Source organism: Oncorhynchus kisutch, linkage group LG13, assembly GCF_002021735.2.
Source record: "Oncorhynchus kisutch isolate 150728-3 linkage group LG13, Okis_V2, whole genome shotgun sequence".
In the NCBI taxonomy this organism is placed as follows: domain Eukaryota; kingdom Metazoa; phylum Chordata; class Actinopteri; order Salmoniformes; family Salmonidae; genus Oncorhynchus; species Oncorhynchus kisutch.
In genome coordinates, this window is record NC_034186.2 from 40,283,401 (window position 1) to 40,299,534 (window position 16,134).

A 16,134-nucleotide genomic window follows, 5' to 3' on the forward strand; every position below is an offset into this window, starting at 1 on the left:
CTGAGAGGAACTGATGATAACATTATTGTGGGGGCTGTCTTGTTAGACTTCAGTGCAGCTTTTGACATTATCGATCATAGTCTGCTGCTGGAAAAATGTATGTGTTGTGGCTTTACACCCCCTGCTATAATGTGGATAAAGAGTTAATTGTCTACCAGAACACAGAGGGTGTTCTTTAATGGAAGCCTCTCAAACATCATCCAGGTAGAAGCAGGAATTCCCAAGGGTAGTTGTTTAGGCCCCTTGCTTTTTTCAATCTTTACTTAACGACATGCTACTGGCTTTGAGTAAGGCCAGGGTGTGTATGTATGTATGCAGATGACTCAACACTATACACGTCAGTTCCTACAGCGACTGAAATGACTGAAACACTTAACAAAGAGCTGCAGTTAGTTTCAGAATGGGTAGCAAGGAATAAGTTAGTCCTTAATATTTCCAAAACTAAAAGCATTGTATTTGAGACATCATCTACTAAACCCTAAACCTCAACTACATATCATAATGAATAATGTGGACATTGAGCAAGTTGAGGTGACTAAACTGTTTGGAGTAACCCTGGATTGTAAGCTGTCATGGTCAAAACATATTGACACAACAGTAGCTATGATGGGGAGAAGTCTGTCCATAATAAAGCACTGCTCTACCTTCTTAACAGTACTATCAACAAGGCAGGTCCTACAGGCCCTGGTTTTGTCGCACATAGACTACTGTTCAGTCGTCTGGTCAGGTGCCACAAAGAGGGACTTGGAAAATTGCAGTTGGCTCAGAACAGGGCAGCACGGCTGGCCCTTAAAAGTAATCAGAGAGCTAACATTAATGACATGCATGTACATCTCTCATGGGTCAAATTGGAAGAGAGATTGACTTCCTCATTACATGTTTTTGTAAGAGGAGTTGACAAGTGGAAGGTACCAAACTGACTGTTTAAAAAACTAGCACACAGCTCGGACACCCATGCATACCCCACAAGACATGCCACCAGAGGTCTCTTCACAGTCCCCAAGTCCAGAACAGACTATGGAAGGCACACAGTACTACATAGAGCCATGACTACATGGAACTCTATTCCACACCGGCTAACTGATGCAAGCAGTAGAATCAGATTTAAAAAGCAGGTAAAAATACACCTTATGGAACAGCGGGGACTGTGAAGTAACAAAAATAGGCACAGACACATGCATACACACATGATAACATACGCACTATACACACACGTACACATGGATTTTGCGTTGTAGATATGTGGCAATGGAGTATGGGCCTGCTGCCAAGGCAGCAGCTAATGGGGATCCATAATAAATACAAATACTAAAATGTATACCTGGTGCTAACATGCATCCTTTGTCCTGATCTTGTCCATGTTCTGACAGTGCCCAAATTTTTTGACAAGTGTAGATGATTAAAATAGCATTGGGATCTGATCTTCCCGACCCAGGGGCGGACTGCCCTGGAATTTCTAACACAACGGATAATTTTTTTCCTGGAAGCCCCCACACCGGCCCATTTTCTTTCGAGGCCCCCTTTATTAGACAAATAATGACACTTTTGCTAAAAAAAAAAGAAGTGCGTGTGGTCATGGAAAAATCAGATAATTGTATCACAAGTAGCATGGAAAAATTGCTTAAACTATGATGCATTAATTGAATACCTGTTTCTAATGTTAATTTCTATATGTCCCTAATCCGTTAAAATAAACCAATTAGAAAATGAAAAAAGGCTAAATATTAAAGTTAGATACATGTTCAGTTGTAACTCACTGGCATTGAATAATTATAGTCCTTTCAAAACAGCATCAATGATGAGATGGAATGATTGTGCTACTATCCCTTCCTTCTTTTAATCACTGATCTGATTCTGACATGGTCAGATTGCGATACTAATGAAGTGGAAACCTGGAACCCCCCCCCCCCCCCCCCAAAATCCCCTTTATAATAAAGCATTGCATGCATCTATTATATGCGGGTCTGGGAAAGAATAGACCTTTATATAAAATTATGTCATACAATTGTACATAGTTTTACATGACTGGAGACATTAGACAAATCTTTTTTAATACCACACAAATGACCGAAATGACAATTAAAAGTGTGTGTTTGTGTGTGTGATTAAAGACAAATAAATCACACACGCAATTTGCAACAACACTGTGTGAGAGTTCAGCGACCAGCCAGATGAAGACTAAATGACAGCACCCTCCTCAGGAGACAGGTACTCAGTGTGAAGCCAATTAGTACACAGCTGGGCTCACTAATTGCTTTGTGTCTTCCTCCTATATCGGTGTGCCAGGAGAGGAGCTGGGGGAGGATTGAGAGTAGAGACGGGGACCTGTGAGGGCGTCGGTTTTTCCTACCTCAGAGAAAGTATCTTTGACTGGGCACCTTGTCTCTCTGTTAACCTAGGCAGGTTTTAGGTAGAGAGAAGCGTTCCTCCTGTAACTGTTACGTATAGACGATAGTCTAAGACAGGAGTAGCTGTTTATTGTTTTGCTTTCCCTTTTTGGCCACAGCCTTTAGGTCAACAGCTTAGTTCATGTTTTGTTACGCTGGTGTTTCAGCGTTGGATGTCCCCTGTACTGGAGTTATTTTGTCGGGCGAAAGAAGACCTGTTTAGTAAATGATACAAAAGAAAAGGAACCCACAACCACTGCCTCTGGTCTGTTCATTTTATGTCTCCTTTATGTTCAATTGTTATACAAATGCATAAAAAAGTATATTCTATAAACATGCAGTCAGCATTAGATTCACAGAAAGGCACACAGGTGTTCATCCTCTGATTATGAATTTAAAAAGAGAACATTTTCAAGAAAACATTTACAAAGAACAAACAGAATGCCTAAAGACAAAGAATGCCCTGTCTAACAGTTATTTTGCAGTGAAACACAACAGTTTCCTATCTGAGCTTAGCGGGTGGTGGGGTGTTCCTGAGGCACTGTGGTTTACACTAGTGTGTTCAGATAAAAAGGTCAAACACAGCAGACAGGCCGTGTAAAGAAAGAGAGAATCAACGGCTAAACAAAATGGACATTCATTGCCCTTTTAAAGTATAATAAATAAAAGTGATGCATAGTGGCAGGTATACACGTCTATTCATTTTTTGGGGGGGGGGAATTATAAATCAATGTGTTGTCAATCATTTATATGAATAACAGTGCCAGCTGTCAAATTTCACAGTAACCTGCCATATGCCAATAGATCCGGCATTGTTCAAACATCTGCAGGAATAACACCTGCTTTGAGAGAGCACACCTCAGTAATTGCTTGGTAAAAAAAGATTAGAAAAATAAACCTGAGCAGGCGACTGATTTCAAGGGTTAAAGTGAACCTTGCAAATTCCCACATTTCAAGTTAGGTTCATGTATTCCATGCCACATAATATATATCTGATGGGGTAGAAATCTGTGTACTAGAATTATTTCCCTGTAATAACAAGGGTCGTAAGCGTCCACTTTTTGGGAGGGGACTTGCAGTCCAGCAGTCCTGACACCAAAATGGGACTCTGGCCTAAGACCAGCCTTTTCCAGACACATTCCCATGTAGACGTCGTCAATTGGCAAAATGAGAATGGTATGGGACATTTTGTAAATGACCATAGCTGTGTATCCAGAGAGCAGGAAGCCCCCTCCACCACAATAAGGGGGATACGAGTCTGACTCTTGAACCTGGACTGGGACATAGTATTTGCTCCCTGACTCTCTAATGGGTCCGACATGGTGGATTAGATAGCCCGCAAAAAGGTGCTTGTCACCATCTTTGTTTTTCTGGCTCTGAAGGAAGCCTACCATGTTATCTGTGTTGGCGAAGATATCATCGTCACCGTTGAAGAGAAATCTGGCCTGGCGGCAGTTCTTGCCCATCCACTCTAGGAACACGATTTGCTTCAGGGTGAGGTTGAAGAAGGAGTCGTTGAAGTCCCACTGCAAGATATCATTATGCTCACGATTCTCCAGTCGTAAAAGCTTGTTTAGCGTGCGCTTCTCAAAGCCTGTGCCTGTGGTTCCAGAGAGAAAAATCCTGCGGATCCACACCTTGTTTTGCAGTCTCTCCTTGGCCCAGGTTTTCCGTAGTACCTCACGGCGGTCGTAATTCACAGGTGAGCTTTTTATGACCAGCAGAAGGAAGACGTCAGCAGAATTGTGAGGGCCTCCACATTTATCAGGTACGTCCAGCAGCATTGGGAAGTGGCGGCAATGACGATAGAAGAGGAAGTTTTGGATGTGACCAGGCAGAGAGGAAAATCCTGACACATTGGCAGCAGACTCATTCCGTTGACAATGGCCCCAGGTGAAAACACCTGCGCTCTCACTGGTTGGTTTCTGAGGTCTGTTTTTGTAGGTTAATTCCATTCTGTTTATCTGGACAATGTCCGCTTTAAAAAAAATTATGACCAGGCACAGAATGCCTATTACAAGTAAAGCTGTCACCTCAAGCAAACGAGAAGACCTTCTCATCCTTGTTGCTCTGTAATGAGAAAAAACAAGACTTGCTTTTAAAATGGGCCACAAATACATCTGTGTTTCTTGTCCCTGTACAAAGAACAACTATTTTAGATGACACAGTCTTAAGCTCTGATTGGTTGACATACTATAAATTGAGAAATTTGGTGACTGAATTTAACAAAAATAAGAAATTATATTATGAAACCAAGTTAATTGACATTGGAAAAATGCTTTGGAGTACCACAAACGATATCATGGGCAGAAAACCCAATTCATCTCCATTGTTCATTGACGTTTAATAATTTCAATGACTATTTCACTAGTAAAATGAAAAAACTTTGTTGCAGTTCTATGCCCAAAATACGTCTGCAGAATATTTTTAAACAACATGCTTCCTACAGTATGACAAACATAAGATGACTGAGACAGTCATTACAGAGGAAAATAGTATTCAATTTGAAATAAAGAAATTGTCACACGAATGCATAAAAAATTATATTCTATAAACATGCAGTCAGCCTTAGATTCACAGAAAGACACAGGTGTTCATCCTCTGATTATGAATTTAAAAAGAGAACATTTTCAAGAAAACATTTACAAAGAACAAACAGAGAATGCCTAAAGACAAAGAATGCCCTGTCTAACAGTTATTTTGCAGTGAACCACAACAGTTTCCTATCTGAGCTTAGCGGGTGGTGGGGTGTTGCTGAGGCACTGTGGTTTACACTAGTGTGTTCAGATAAAAAGGTCAAACACAGCAGACAGGCCGTGTAAAGAAAGAGAGAATCAACAGCTAAACAAAATGGACATTCATTTCCCCTTTAAAGTATAATAAATAAAAGTGAGGCATAGTGACAGGTATATACATCTACAAATGTTTTATTTTTTGGGGGGTGGGGGGGGGATTATAAATCAATAATCAACTATCTATCTCTATGATGTAGAAGAGTACTATTGATTCAAATCCTTTCAACCTTTGGACAATGACATCCTTCAGGGGTTAGGCAGGGGTGTGACAATAATGAAATACCAACTCAAATGAGATCAAGTGTAAAATCAGTATTAGGTAGTTCTTGGCATATGCATTCAATTTTCTCAATTGCATCATAGGACTGCAGTAATGGAAATGCAAAGCAATAGGGTGGCAACTGATCCAATGTTGTCATGTCTGGTGAAAATAAGTGGAACAAGCCGACAGTTCTGGACGTTCATCAAGACATGTTTTGCAAAGTGGATGAGCAATTTCTCAAACAACTGGGGGGAAAAAACCAACAAGAAAAATAGATAGCATTGTTAAGTAAAGGTTAATGCCATACCACAATTTCAGAAATTTGCTTATAGTTGGGTGTTTACTTGCGTATCAAGGCTTTCTTCCCGTTTGAGGCTAGAAAGCAGCTTTTTCAAGACACTTTTCTTTCTGTAATTGATTGTGGCGACTTATTGGATCTGCATGCAGCCTCTTCTGTGTTAAAGAGACTGTTTATCATGCATCTCCGCGTTTTTTAAATAAATTCTCACCCACCTTTGCGCTTTGTATCAAATGGTGGTTCATCCAATATAGATCAATAGAGGACTCATCTTTATGTCTGTGCTATTATAGTGTCTGTGACAGCATGGGTAGCGCCATTGAGGCTACAACCTATAAGAATCCCAACCCAGTTGACTAAATTGACTACTTTAAAATGGTGGAAGCATGGTTTGAAGCCCTCAATGGCGCAGCTCATGCTAAAATGGCCTTTTTGCCATTAGAGGCCCCTTTCATTCTCTATGGTTCATCTACAAAGCCCTTCTGGATAACCTAAACTCCCCCTCTACCTTGGTAGCCTGCTCTACTTCACCACTAGCAGTTACTAGATGCGGTCTACTAGGTGGTTGCTACATAAAGTCCCCAGGGCCGTTACCAAGTGAGGAAATATTTTCGTTTCCTATTGTTAACCGGCAATAGCCGACACTCGCACAGCTGATGTTTTGGTGGTGTCGGAGGTGTGTGTGTAACCTAACTGCGTTGGAGCTGTCAAATCGATGAGCAGCTGCTCTTTATCATGGCCACAAAAAGCCACACCCATACCACTCACGTTAGAAGTTTAGAAAGAGAAAGTGGAGGCTATAAATAATAACGGTCAAATTGAAAATCATTCAACTAAAGCATTTGGATTTCTATCAGCCTAATCAAGGTGTAGATTACATTATATCTCACATTCAAGTGTTCAAACTTGTAAACAAGGTTGAATGGCATTTCTCTTCATTTGGCAGCATGCAGCCAATGGCAATGTCCGCTTTAGGTATAGACCTAATGCCAGGAGCCGCTTGTGGATTTGACAGCTCTAACGCAGTTCAACCTTAGGCACTGTCAAAACAACCGAGATTCCCTAAAAACATGCCACTTCAATACAGCTACGACTTTTTTCTGGTTAATAATGGGGGCCTCAAGGAAAGATATGGGCCGGTGTGTTAGAAATGCCAGAGCTGATTTCTGGTCCCAGTCCACCCCTGTTGACAGCCCTATGCCCACACACACACTGTTCAAGTGCTTGTATAATTCAAATTAGAAATACATATTAAGCTACTAACCAATGTGATTGTGACAGTGTTGTAGTGTAGGTGAATTTCTTTAATTCATTGACAATAAGAGGAAAGTGGTGTCCCCCAGTCAATCGTGTGCAATCTGAAACCGTCTGCCCGTTTTAAAACGTTTTTCAAATCCAACTGTGAATTTATAGGCTAACAATTTCTTATAATACCCACATGTGCCTCTGTCACAGTAATTAAGCAAATATCCTCTATACTAGTAGGTATATATTTCACTGTAAGGCTTAGCCTACAATTGATAGTGGCTCATGCCTATAGTTCCTAAACTTCTCTCTGGGTAGCTTAGCCTACGGATCTGCACGACTTTATTCTAATTGTATTGGAACGTCCAAAACCAATTTATTTGTTTGTTCGTATCAATAAAATTGATCTGTCATTACTTTTTAGTGATTATATTCGTATAAATTATGCCAACAAACAAACCAATATAGTAGCCTATATGTATTTGTAGTATGGTGAACTTATACAACTAATTCATTGCCATAGAAAAGCATATCTGCATATTTACAATGCACTTGTTTCTTACCTTTTCCCCCTCCGACAGAACGTCTGGTGTTGACTTGGCTCACTCTGAAAATGATAAATACACTTACCTCTTAGCGCTGGGCGTTATTCACCAGGGGCACCGTTCAGTACGAACACATTCTAGAACGTTGCAGATAGAAATACCACAAACAGAGCCGATGTGATTACTTATTCTGCATGTCAGTGATGCATGCTTGTTTTATATAGCGTTCCAAAACGTTGTATCCTTCTGAACACTTACCTATTACATTTAATGTTCCTGAATATGCGCCTTGCGTCACCTCAACCCTTCCACGAATCACAGGCTAAGATAAATGTAATGTATTCATTAAAGGGGCAATATGCATTGGTACATCTTTTTCTTTTTTAAACTTTTAAACTAATTATACTGTATCACAAGAGGTTGGTGGCACCTTAATTGGGGAGGTTGGGCTCGTGGTAATGGCTGGAGTGGAATAGTGGAATGGTAGCAAATACATCAAACAAACACATGGTTTCCAAGTGTTTGATGCCATTCCATTTGCTCTGTTCCACCCATTATTAAGAGCCGTCTTCCACTCGTCAGCCGCCACTGTACTGTATAGACTCATTGATTGGTTGCAACCTGGTCTCAGAGCATTTAGTATTATTATTTTCGGAAATCCGAGACACACCATTTAGTATGATATGTCACGTTATGTTAGGCTACAGTACATTAGGCTTCCAATTTAATAGTGGTCGTACAATATAGTACGAATTGTGGGACATGTAGCATCCTACGTCTTGATTGCACATTTGCACCAGTATGCTTTGAATAAATAAATTGCAATGTCCGTACTGTGAGAAGCCTAAGACACTGCTACAGGGAGACAGGACGGGCAGCTGATCGTCCTCGCAGTGGCAGACCACGTGTAACAACACCTGCACAGGATCTGTACATCCGATCCTCACACCTGCGGGACAGGTACAGGATGGCAACAACAACTTCCCGAGTTACACCAGGAATGCACAATCCCTCCATCAATGCTCAGACTGTCCGCAATAGGCTGAGAGAGGCTGGACTGAGGCCTTGTAGGCCTGTTGTAATGCAGCTTGTTGTCTTTGCAGGCAATCTCAACGCGTTACAGGGAAGACATCCTCCTCCCTCATGTGGTACCCTTCCTGCAGGCTCATCTTGACACGACCCTCCAGCATGACAATGCCACCAGCCATACTGCTTGTTCTGTACATGATATACTGCAGGACAGCGAAGAGCCCGGATCTCAATCACATTGATCAAGTCTGCGACCTGTTGGATCGGAGGGTGAGGGCTAGGGACATTCCCCCCAGAAATGTCCGGGAACTTGCAGGTGCCTTGGTGGAAGAGTGGGGTAACATCTCACAGCAGGAACTGGCAAATATGGTGCAGTCCATGAGGAAGAGATGCACTGCAGTACTTAATGCAGATGATGGCCACACCAGATACTGACTGTTACTTTTGATTTTGACCCCCCCTTTGTTCAGGGACACATTATTCCATTTTTGTTAGTCACATGTCTGTGGAACTTGTTCAGTTTATGTCTCAGTTGTTGAATCTTGTTATGTTCATACAAATATTTACACATGTTAAGTTTACTGAAAATAAACGCAGATGACAGTGAGAGGACGTTTCTTGTTTTGCTTTACATATACAGTATCAGTCAAATGTTTGGACACACCTACTACTTCAAGGGTTTTTCTTTATTTTTACTATTTTCTACATTGTAGAATAATAGTGAAGACATCAAAACTATGAAATAACATATATGTAGTAGTAACCAAAAAAGTGTTAAACAAATCAAAATATATTTGAGATTTGAGATTCTTCAAAGTAGCCACCCTTTGCCTTGATGACATCTTTGCACACTCTTGGCATTCTCTCAACCAGTTTTACCTGGAATGTTTTTCCAAAAGTCTTGAAGGAGTTCCAACATATGCTGAGCACTTGTTGGCTGCTTTTCCTTCACTCTGCGGTCAAACTCATCCCAAACCATCTCAATTGGGTTGAGGTCGAGTGATTGTGGAGGCCAGGTCATCTGATGCAGCACTCTCCTTTGTCAAATATCCCTACACAGCTTGGAGTTGTGTTTTGGGTCATTGTCCTGTTGAAAAACAAATGATAGTCCCACTAAGTGCAAACCAGATGGAATCACTGCAGAATGCTGTGGTAGCCATGCTGGTTATGTGTGCCTTGAATTCTAAATAAATCACAGACAGTGTCACCATCAAAGCACCTCCAAAACTCCTCCATGCTTCACGGTGGGAACCACATGAAGATCATCCGTTCCACAACTCTGCATCTCACAAAGACACAGCGATTGTGGAACCAATCTTTTAAGAACTATTCCTTCTTTCTCTCACTCTCTCTCCTCTTACTCACACTCTCTCTCTCTCTCGCTTCTCTTACTCTCTCTCCTCTTACCCACTCTCTCTCTCTAGCTTCTCTTACTCTCTCTCTCCTCTTACCCACTCTCTCTCTCTCTCTCTCTCCTCTTACCCACTCTTTCTCTAGCTTATCTTACTCTCCCTCTCCTCTTACCCACTCTCTCTCTCCCTCTCCTCTTACCCACTCTCTCTCTCTAGCTTATCTTACTCTCTCTCTCCTCTTACCCACTCTCCCTCTCTCTCCTCTTACCCACTCTCTCTCTTCTCTTACTCTCTCTATACTCTTACCCACGCTCTCTCTCTCTCTCTCCTTTTCCCCACTCTCTCTATCTTCTCTTACTCTCTCTCCGTATCTCACTGGTTTTCTACACCCAACTCAAAGGCTCTTTTACAAGATGTTCTCTCTCTCTGTCTCTCTCTGTCTGTCTGCCTGCCTGCCTGTCTTTGTATGCACCTGTCTGTCTGCCTTAGTTGCAAGTTTGTGTGCCTGCCTGTTTTGTCTGTGTTTGCCATACTTATCTGTCAATATGTCTGTCTACTTGCCTGTCTACCTCTATCACAACAGCCACATAGTATGGCTTCGTCTTTAGAGGAAGACTACGAGGATCAACTGGAAGAGCTTCTGAGACAAGGGCAAGCCCAGAACCGGTAATGTGATTAAAATAAAAAATGCAGTTTGATGTGTAGACTTTGTCCCCTTTTGAGAAACCTTTATTTTCCTTTATTGTGAAATACTTTAATTAATCAGTTAACAAAGAAAGTATGTAAGGGCCCTTTTTTGTGTGTCACCCTTTGAAGAGTAGCTGCCGCATAAGCAACAGCAAATGACAATCCAAATGAATGAATTAAACTTTTTTCAAAGAAGAAAGAAACAGAAAACAAAAAAAGCAACTGTTTCCAGGGTCCCTTGGAGAGAGATGGACAGCAGAGGCACAGTAGTCACACAAACGTTCCATGCATCATCTTCTACCGGTAAGAGATTAATAGGTGTAATGTTGGCAATAGATTTTTCAAGAATTACATTATTCAATACAAAGGACTGGCCTCAGTGGGCCCCATGTGCCAGATGTGGCCCACAACATGACTTGCTTTCACTTGCTCCCGAATGTATTTATTTGGCCCACCAAGGCCAAAAGAATGAACACCCCTGCTCTAGCATGTCATACCTTTAATATCTCTGCGTATTGTTTTCTCAGCTCCAACAGCCAGCTTAGCAAGGGATAAAACACTGATGGCTTATAACAGTGTTGAAGACATGGACCATGCAGAGTCATGTCTAGGTGTGTGTGTGTGTGTGTGTGTTCCAACGTCCCTGGAAATGGTGTCTGTGGTGTAGCCGAATTTGCGGAAGCAAACGAGGCCTCCAGGTAATCGAGCTCAAAACTTGCGGACTTCTCCCCCAACACGTTCAAGAGGGAAATACATGTGTACACCCTGTAGCTGTAGAGGGAAGTGGGCAACACGGCCACCTTCTTTTACAACAATTTGGTGTGTAACTATATTTACAAAAGGACTGCAGAGCCTGCCGTGAGCTGGAGAACTTGCTAGAGATAAAGCCCTTCCTCTCTGTGGTTCATGCCAAAGCTCGTGGAGTGTGAGGTATTATACAAGTCTTTTCAATCCCACTAGTTAGTAGTGAATTATTGTGTCATAAGTACATTGTAATCAGTGTCATAAGTACATTGTTTCTTCGTAAGAAGATCACGTTCATTCTCACCCAATACACCCAATACATATATCAAATGTATTTATTTATTTTTATTTTACCTTTATTTAACCAGGTAGGCAAGTTGAGAACAAGTTCTCATTTACAATTGCGACCTGGCCAAGATAAAGCAAAGCAGTTCGACAGATACAACGACACAGAGTTACACATGGAGTAAAACAAACATACAGTCAATAATACAGTATAAACAAGTCTATATACAATGTGAGCAAATGAGGTGAGAAGGGAGGTAAAGGCAAAAAAGGCCATGGTGGCAAAGTAAATACAATATAGCAAGTAAAACACTGGAATGGTAGTTTTGCAATGGAAGAATGCGCAAAGTAGAAATAAAAATAATGGGGTGCAAAGGAGCAAAATAAATAAATAAATAAAAATTAAATACAGTTGGGAAAGAGGTAGTTGTTTGGGCTAAATTATAGGTGGGCTATGTACAGGTGCAGTAATCTGTGAGCTGCTCTGACAGTTGGTGCTTAAAGCTAGTGAGGGAGATAAGTGTTTCCAGTTTCAGAGATTTTTGTAGTTCGTTCCAGTCATTGGCAGCAGAGAACTGGAAGGAGAGGCGGCCAAAGAAAGAATTGGTTTTGGGGGTGACTAGAGATATACCTGCTGGAGCGTGTGCTACAGGTGGGAGATGCTATGGTGACCAGCGAGCTGAGATAAGGGGGGACTTTACCTAGCAGGGTCTGCTATATAAATGGGGAGGGGCCAACCAGGAGAGTGCAGCCTGTACACTTGGGGAGTAAGTTGAACAGGCAAATGCCTTCATCTTGAAGATATATTTGGTGCAAATAGCTGTCGCAATACATGGAACTGGTTTGCCTGGGTGTACATTTTAAAGTTGAAAAAAAACCTGTCCTAGCACTTGTGTCAGCTACGTAGTCTAGATTTCATGACCAATTAATGACTGGTTTGCGTTCTGCTTTAAATGAAAACTGCACTCGTCTCTGTAAATGTGACTTCTTCAACAGAGCACTGGACCAGCGCAGTTGGCGTTTCACCCATGTGAGTGCTACCCTGAGCAAATGATTCCGTGAGGTAACCTTGAAAGATAGTTTAAGCAAACAGTTGTGAATTTGCATCAAAATGTTTAACCTTTATTTAACCAGGAAAAGCTCATTGAGACCCCGAGTCTCTTTTTCAAGTGAGACCTGGCCAAGAAGGCAACAACAATCAATACATTACATAATTAAAACATACAACAATACAATACAACATGATCCAGCCTAAAAAAAAGCATTTACACTCCTCTGTAACAGAGTCTCCCAACAATATTTTAAATTCATTCAGTGGCACTAACATATCTAGATGAAGCATGGATTGTAGACTATTCCATGTCACTGGTGCACAAGACGAGAAGGAAGTCTTGCCTAATACTGTAAATGTCCTGGGGACTACTGCTTTCTAATTAGTGACATTAATGTTTTGTTAGCTTTGCAATGAGTTTAATGGTCATTTTTAAGATACTGTCTGCTAACAAGATGACACATCATGCCACATTTTCTCAGATTATTTTTCTTAATTTGTTTGTCCTCATAGACCAAGCAAAAACTTCTGAATGAAAAGGAGAGTCTTGAAGTTCTGAAGAACCTAATGTCTGTGACTGATGGCCCGGTACAGCAGTGAGTCACTGATGTTCAGGAGTGGGTAAGTGTTTTTTTACAACTCCATACAAATGTTAAATGGTGTTGCTCTCCAGATGTATGACCATTTACTTTCATCGCTCGGCATTACTGACAGACCTTATATGGGATCAAATGGAAAGTGCATGATGATTAAGCCTAGTTCTGTGGAATCTCTGTAGATTTGCCAAATGTGAGGACTTCACCTCTAATTCTGTAACGTAATTCTTTGTCCTTCTCTGACGAGGAGTATGAAATGTCAGACCAATACGCAGCGTGGTGTGTGTCCATGATGATTTATTATACTGAACACTGAAAATACAAAATAACAACTGAAAATAAACGAAAACCGAAACAGTCCTGTAAGGTGCGTAAAACACTAAAACAGAAAATAATCACCCGCAAAACACAGGTGTGAAAAGGCTACCTAAGTATGATTCTCAATCAGAGACAACGAACGACACCTGCCTCTGATTGAGAACCATACTAGGCCAAACACAAACACAACATTGTTCTTTTTTTCTGACTACCCATCCCAACTCACGCCCTGACCATACTAAAACAAAGACATAACAAAGGAACTAAGGTCAGAATGTGACAAATGCTGTCAATTTGGTCCTTTCCTTATCAGAACCAATGGAAGACAGTGAGATGAAATGATTGAAACACCAAATGGAGGAACTGTCTGAGAGCGTAAAACAGTAAACACATCGCCTGTACAGACCAACTGGTATGTTGCTTTTAAAAATGATGAAATCAGACACCGTAATAAAAAAAAGAAAACAGAACCATTTCTTTCAACACATCCGCATATATGCATTTTTCTTCCTGTTCAGGTGTGGTTCAAATGACCTTCCGTGACATCTTGTTAATCATCACATTGACCACAACAGCTGTTTAACTCCAGATCTTCCAATCTTATACAGGGGTATACTTATGCCAGTTTTGCATTGCGCTTCAGTGTAACCGGGCGGTCTTGGAGATGAACCGCCTTCATGGGGATCCATTTGTCACCCCCACAAGCAGGCATACGGTACAACCCACTTACACACTCCTCTGTGCTGCTCAAGACGTTGTGGGCTCTACAATTACAGTACTGCCAATGGAAAGGGCCCTTTTCTCTTCAGCCTACCCCATGTTCAACCTACACCAGACACAGGTTAAGAACGACAGTGGCAACTTTCACAACTTTTTCTTGCCAACGGGCAACATTTGCCAGTATCCTTAGAAGTGTATCTGATTCATCAGAAAGGCCATTGTCTGGTTGTGATATTGTTCCCAATATCCCTCTGTACTTTTCAGTTGATGGAGGACACGTTTCATTACATCTGTTGCAATGATCACGTCGTCAGTTTGTCCTGGCACAACTAAGACTGGCACCAGCTTTCATACAGTTCATTAATTCGATATGGAGCTCATATTGACATTTGAGATCAACCGGTTGTCCTCCACATCCAATGAGGTACCACAGGAGTGGACATTTTTTGGCTTTCAGTTCAGACGTCTTTGAAGCAATGTATGATCGGCAGATTCACTTAGCGCACGGGCATTTGAACCACTATCGACGAGTCCTTTTAGTTCTACTGAGCCCTGCACGGTCACTGGTGCATAGAACAAACAATCCTTACTAGTCTCTGAGTACGTTGATATTTCACATTTGTGTCGCCTTGGTGTTTCTCTTTGTATGAAGACGGTTCTGTTTCAGGACTCTTGTTTTTATCTGCAACTTCCCCCTCGAGGTGCAGAACTATTCGTTTAAAGCCGGACCTTGATTTTGTGGCCGCTGATCGACTGGCGCCTCTCTTCAAACTTCCTGCTTTTGTGGGCAGTCTACAGTTTGACGGCCAAGATTGTGACATTTGAAGCACAGGCGGTCATTAATACAATGGAGTGAGCCACATCTTTACATATGGCATGTGGGAAGGGAGACAGGAGTGCAGTTCTGCGAGACCCTGTTGTGGCAGGGGGAGCAGAGTTTGGGTTTTTGAGAAACTGTTCTAGCAGTGTTGCGAGTTTTGTCATTGTCACCTGATCATTGCCACTCTGAACTCCTTGAACCACTGAGATAGGAACGGGGCACTGAGCGCTCTTCTGGTTTCCTGTAATGTCAATATGTTTTTTTTCCACCTGCCACTTTGATGGCAGTCTATCAATTCCTGGACTTCATCCACTGTCCATTTCTTCCTAGGCTTGCATCCGAATGCTGTGTACAGTTCATGTTTGGGGCGACCGCAAAACCCACGTCATCCATCTGTCTGCCCTGGCTTTGTAGACATTCATTGGCTAGATCTGCTACTCGGTTAACCCACACCCAGTAGTCTAAGCTACTCGCCCCCCCCCCGACAAGGTCTTGTCTCTTAAAAATCTTGAAGAGGCGTAGTGGAGATGGCCTCACTAGAGTGCTGTTTCAAAATACTGAAAATAACCTCAGGTTCTCTGCTGATGTTTACAAGGGTTGCTGCGGATTCCTACCTTGACTATGTCCTTGGCCCTCCCCATTATTCTTTCTATGATTTCATTACCTTGCTTTGGCATTTTGAAACCTTTCTTTACCAAGTAAGTCTTCATAATTTCCTGCTCCTTTCCTCTCCTTTAATTCCCCACTCCTACACAGTACATGTATCTGTGCTATCACGTCTGAAAGTGGGAGGCATGCACACTGGGACAGTGTTGGCGGCTACCTTGGATGGACTAACATTTGCTGATAGACTTGAAACAATACCGTCTCCAGTCTTTTGACACGTCTGTTTGACTAAATCAAGCATGACGCTCGGCTGAGTGTGGTATTCATCATCATTGGAGTGATTATCATCTCCATCACTCTGACCTGTTGTTTTGATCAATAGCATTCTCTTGCT

General features: G+C 41.7%; 1 pseudogene; it reads right to left on the minus strand.

Moving 5' to 3' along the window:
- Positions 1 to 2,034: 2,034 nt before the first annotated feature.
- LOC109902400 (N-acetyllactosaminide beta-1,3-N-acetylglucosaminyltransferase 3 pseudogene) lies at positions 2,035 to 7,655 on the minus strand (annotated as a pseudogene).
- Between the last annotated feature and the right edge of the window lie 8,479 nt (positions 7,656 to 16,134).